The 6,298-nt window shown below is 35.6% G+C and overlaps 1 long non-coding RNA gene across 1 annotated transcript in view; it reads right to left on the bottom strand.

Moving 5' to 3' along the window:
* Positions 1-498: 498 nt before the first annotated feature.
* LOC137503122 (uncharacterized) overlaps positions 499-6,298 on the bottom strand; it is a 29,672-nt gene continuing 23,872 nt past the window's right edge. Inside the window, exon 4 of the long non-coding RNA XR_011019062.1 lies at positions 499-532. This is a non-coding gene — a long non-coding RNA (uncharacterized lncRNA). The remainder of the gene's footprint in view (positions 533-6,298) is intronic.

Raw genomic sequence — 6,298 nt, 5'->3', positions numbered from 1 at the left:
TGTGTGTCACTGTTGGCATGAACGTACAAAAATATTACTCAGAATATCTGGAAGCAAGAGTTTCAGATAGCATTTCAAATGATAAGAATGTGATGAACAAATGATGCAGAAAAAGTGAAAGAAAGAACACTTTTTCATGGTTGCTTAAAGGTATTGTAAACAAATACACTTCAAAAATATCTAGCTTTACCAGAGATTCTTTTTGTAGATATATATAGAATAAAACTACGAGTACATGATGGAAAATTAAATATGACCTTAAAGTTCCTGAATATTTTAGATAATTTTAACCAATAGAATTTTCAGATATTAGTTTTAAATGTAATCTTGTAAATACAGGATTGAACTGATGAAAATGGCCACTTTTGGAGATAAACCAACCACAACTGAACACAACTATGAATAGGTACAACATATTCCATATTGTATAGGACTTGTAGTGTACGTACTTTGTTTCTTCTTTGATGTATGGCAACAGCTGATCATCAGTTTGTTCCTCTATGAATACTTCCTCCTTAGTATCTTCAGAAGGCTGTCAGTAAGAAATAAGAAAAGTAGAATAAAGAAGTAAGGAATAAAAATATATAGGCCTAAAATAGAAACAGCTGAGGAAATAAATTTCATAGTGGCACAAGAAGAGTATAATTAATTTATCTCCCATTTAAAGAATATATAATGGAAAAGAACAATCAAATGAAAATCCCATTAAATGCAAGAGAGGTGTCTACCTTGGTGGCAAATGGTACACAAAAATATATTATTATCAAGCACTAAATTTTAAAAGAACAGAGAAGAAGACAATTTCCTAAAAGCAGTATTCTACAATTTTTGCTATTTTTTTCTATTAAGCACACAGCTCATCCTTAATAAATGTATAGAATTTACAAACTCTAACTCATAATATTTTCTGTTTTACAAACATAATCAACACACATACCACTTGTGCAACTACTTCAAATAATACTATACAAATTCTATTAGGTTAAAAATTACATTGCATTTACTTATTTTATTTTTTACGCTTTTTGGAACCTAACTTGCACAATGACCTGCTGTGTTTTAACCTGAGTCCCTTTTGCCAATGCTTTTCAAACAATTGATGAGATATAAGAACATGAAAAGGAACACACTGTTGGAGAGCAGTAGACACAGTAGCTCAGAAAGGGAGGAACATTGCAAATTTGTAAATTTAAAATCACCTACATATTTGTGAATATTCAGCAGAGTATATGTACACATACATGTATGGGTGGAGGTACTTCCATGTATGTGAACATGTACAATTTTAGGGAAATAAATAATAGTAAGCAGTATCTCCAAATCATTACCCAATACCATTCCTTGCTTCAGTTTCTCTTTCTGTTGATCCCTAATTCCACAATGATTAGCCATATTCTTCATCCTCTTATATTCATATTCCCCTGTTCCCATCTTCCTACATATGACTTAACTTGTCACCTCTTTTTTCATTTCCATGTTCCTATATACTTTCTTTCCAAAAACACTTCACTGTAATATCAAATAATCCCACAGTACTCCCACCACTTTCCCAACAAGTGGACAATGCTTAAATCATAAGCATAGAAATATCCATCATCCCCCTCTGTACATCACATTAAGACCAAAAGCATAAATCAGTTAATGTCTCAATCAATGAATGAATCAATCAATGAATCAATCAAACCACAGCAATTAGGGCTGTTGGTTGTTTATATAGAAAAAAGATTGTGGAAATATATGAAACATATTATTTCAATCACTAAATCATCTTCCTATAAGTGAACATTTGCCAAAATTTGTCCCCTTGAATTCAAACTTATCTTCATGTTGTGACCTTTCCTACACTTAAAGAACATGACTTAAATGTATTCATCAACTAATGTCATTCCAAGCCATCTCTCCAATGACATCTCAGAATATACTGCTTAATCAAACAACTTGTTTCCTTTCTACAAGTCTCCCCAGCTGAAACTTTGCAACATCTCTGTACACAACTCTTTTGTTAGAAATCACCTGCAAGAAATGGAGCTATTTCTGTGGATTATTTCCTGTTCTCTAATCAAGTAATACTGGTGATGGTCTCACACTCACATTGTGGCTTTGCTGGAGATTTATATGCCCTCTTCTTTACAACCAATAAATAACCTCATAATCATATTAAGGGATCTGTAAGTTTTATTTTCAATATGTTTAAATGATTACAATACTGAAGCTATATCCTTATTATGAATAGCTAGGCACTTACAGAGATCCCCATGAAGAAATTTCACCCATCAATACAATAATGAAACCGGAGAGGACTCTTTCTATTTGTGAAACAAAGAAACTGACTTTTCACCACGTTTACAAATATAGCATTGCACGATGTCCAACTTACATTATTGTCAAGGTCTTTTTCAGTTACTCAAAATCCTGAAACTTATTTATTACAAAGAGCCTCATCACTTATTTCAGTTCATTATTCATATTGTTTACATATATCAGAAAATAAAGGTCTCATAATACTGCCCTGTGGGACCCAATCCCATAATTGTTACAGGATCAAATAAAGCTTCAACTACTCTTATGTTCTGAGTTCTATTTTCTAGAAATACACCAGACGAGGCCAAATTTTAATGGTAAAAGGTATATTTCTACCTTTATGTAAACTATCGACCTTTATAACCTAATCCTTGAACTTGTTTGGAGGCAAAGTTTCCACTTGGGATATCCTGGTCCACACTATTGTATTTTTTCATACAGTGGCTACAGTGAGAACCACAATGTAATTTCATTATCACATTGTCTTGTGTCATTTTTGTTAGTGAACATATTCTGTTGTTTATCTTTATTACCTGCATATTGTTGCTGTTTGGAAGTAAATAATGTGACCTATTGTTAAGACTGTGCATTCTGTAAATTACATGTATTATTGATACTCTTCAGGAGTTCAATTGATATTTCTTAAGAGAGGTTCTAGAGAACTCTCAAATTTTGAGGTTATGGGGAGACGAAGAGACCTTTCGCCAAGAAAGGCACTGACAGAGAGCTACTTCTTGAGAAACGTCATTCACAACAAGAAATAGATTCTAGATTGCAAATACCACAGCAATCTGTAAGTAGAATTTTAAAATGTGAAGATAACGGGAAGACAAAATGTGATGATGATGATGCTTGTTGTTTTAAGGGGCTAACATCGAAGGTCATCGGCCCAAGACAAAATGTCAACAACATGTTGGAAACTGTGGCCAGAAGAAGAAACCAACCCCAAGGAGGAAGCAAAACTGATTAATTTGTCAGTAAACAACTGCAAGGTTACTAGTTTGGATTTACGTAAGAAATTAGAAGAGTATGGGTCATTTGTATTAGCCAGGACTCTGAGGCGAGAGCTGTTTAATGCTGGAATGAAAGCAAGATGACCTCAAGGCAAAGCGAAGTTTACTCCTGCTATGGCTGTAAAGAGGTTCCAGTGTGCCAAGACTCTCCAGAATTGGTCATCTGATGAATGGAAACAGGCAAGTCCATGACAATTACTGTAATTCCTAAACTATCATTCATTATTCCATTATAACCCTATCTAAGTGATGTAAACGTACAGCACAGTAAATGTATGAAATTCTTCTTTTAAACCATACAGCTTATTGCATTTAATGCTAGGCTTATTTGTTTTATTTATTTCAGGTTTGCTTTAGTGACGAATCGGTATTTCCTGTCGAAGAAGAGACAAGTCAATAAGTCAGAAGATAAGGAGAAGCATTCCATCCAGATTGAGTGAAGCATCCAACTTCAGTGATGGTCTGGAGTGTGTTTTCTTGGTATGGCTGTGGACGATTATATATTGTAGAAGGAACTATGAGACGTGAACAGAATAGTATTAAGAACCCGGTTGGTAGCTCAGGTGCAAGAGTAGTTTGGCCAAAGTGAATTTATTTTTATGCAAGATAAGATTTTTATGCAAGAACAAAGCCTAGAAACAGTCCAGACATGAACCCCATAGAAAATCCTTAGAAAATAGCAAAGAAAAGTCCAAAAAATTATAACGACAAAAATTGGCTTTATTGAGAAGCTCGTTCAGATCTGGTGTCATGATGACGATTTAAGGGGTGAGTGTAAAATACTGTTTGAGGGTATGCCTAGTCTAAGCAAGTCGCTCATGAAAGCTAAGGGGGTGCATACCAAGTACTGTCATCAACTTAAAAATTGGTAACATCTTATCTGTTCAATTCTCGAATTTTTAATGTTTAATAATTTGGCCATATCTTTATAGTCACCCATTTAGCCACTGTTTTATCTATCCCAAACGCACTAATTTTTTGTCAGTAGTTTCCCGAGATCTACCCTAAGAAAATCCTTGGATATGTCAATCGTGATACATTTGACTTCCTGAATCTAATATATCTGCTATATCCTGCTGGAATCCATAAGATGAGCTTCAGTGGAATAATGTTTCCCAAATCTGAACTACCTTCTATCGAGCCAGTTGGTAATTTCTTAAATGTGTATAACATAATCAGAAAGAATGCATTCCAAGAGCTTGCATGCAACACAAGTCAAGACGACCAGTGTGTAATTACTAGCCTTAAGTTTAGCACATTTTCTCTATACACAGAGTGCTACTACACTAAGTATTCATTCATCTGGTATAGCTGTTTCATATATACTCTAATCAATATCTCAAAGAACTGACTTTCGTATATGCCCAGAAATTTTACCCATCCCAGAAGCATTTCTAGTTTTAAATTTTTGTATATTACCTTCAATGTTCCTTATAGTGGATATTGTAAAGTAATTTCAAAGGATTAGGTGAAATTGTCAACTGCGTCAGGTACTGCAAAAGGACACGATCAAACCATTGGTGACATATCCTATGCGTCACGAGTGACGGCTGCGATGCCCATCGACTAATGAAGTATACACATTCACATGTTGTGTAACTGCTACTTCATACCTTTCTAAATCTGTCAACATTCAACACCGTGCACAGCAACAAGCCGTAGTAACACGGCTGAAAGTAATTCCAGTATCAAGGAAGACAATGTACACTGCCGGCTGGTGCTCTCAGTGCTTTTCAATTAACATTCTGGCAGTGAAAATTGCATGAGTTGTTCCAACACCCTTAATGAAGATGCATTGTATAGCAATAATGTCGGCGATTTCACCCAGTCAATAATGAAGGCTACTCTAAAAGATCTTCTCATGTACAATTGGGTGCAATTTGGATGGTAATTTGTACATTCTGCTGAATCGTCATTTTGCTCAAAAATAGGCACAAGGATGTTTACAGCCCAATGACTGGGAACAGAGCCAGAGTCAACTCTGGCATTGAATAAGCTTCTCAGCCAGTTGATAATGAGTTCTTTAAACTGCCTCATCTTCCAGAAGTTTGCTGGATGGTCATCCGGTCCTGGCGCTTTTTGGTCCTTCACACTCCTACTGGCACTCTCCACTTCCTTTCATGTGATGCATAAGATGGGACTTACAATCAGGAATAGGGTGATGTGGTAATTCAATGCAGGAAATATTTACAAATGTTGTTGCCAATGATTGAGTATTTATTGTTTGTCCTCTAATCACTGGTCATCTTTGTCTCTAATGCAGACAGTGTGCTCAATACTTGTGTCAATTTTCGTCAGATGGAAAACAGTTCTCTTCTTCTTCTTCCCTTGAGCTCAGTGGTGTACAGAGTTTATCAGGACTACACCGACAAAAATTCAAGGATGCTCTTCGTATTATGTTAAAAATAATGGTTCAATCAGACTGGCGGGAAAAATTATATTTTTGAGAAAATGAGTTTAAATTGTTACTTCCTGGTGTGCGATTGAAATTGAAGAGCTGCTGCCGCCTTTCAGGGAAGATAAGGGTAGGGGAGGCGTTGTGGAGTGTATGCGCAAACAGAGATAATGCTTCCTCATACGACTTCAATATTATTGTCTCTAACAGGCAATATCCACAGTCCTTTTATCTAATAGCCATAACTGCACTCACAGTTAAAGAACACACTGTATTTAAGACACACATGTTAGTCAAGGAAAGCACCAGATTGGTTCTCCTCTCGTCTGTTTGTCACAGTAATATTCTATATTAATTAACATGCTCGAAGATTGTGTATTCCTTCCCTCATAATATTGTAAACTCAATGAAATACTGAATGAAGGAATCAACACGCCGAATGATTTGATTACAGTGTATGTTCAATAAGGCCCCCTCCTACTTTGGTGTATAGTTCACTATGGCGTAGTAGTGAGTGACTATGGACTATGTCCAGGATGTGTAGTGTGTGGTGAACGGTTTGGAAAGCTGCCTGTATTCTTGTTACAAG

The sequence above is a fragment of the Anabrus simplex genome, chromosome X, assembly GCF_040414725.1.
Source record: "Anabrus simplex isolate iqAnaSimp1 chromosome X, ASM4041472v1, whole genome shotgun sequence".
NCBI classification, from domain to species: Eukaryota; Metazoa; Arthropoda; class Insecta; order Orthoptera; family Tettigoniidae; genus Anabrus; species Anabrus simplex.
Note: the sequence above shows the minus strand (reverse complement) of the source record. Positions and strands in the feature narration are given on the sequence as shown.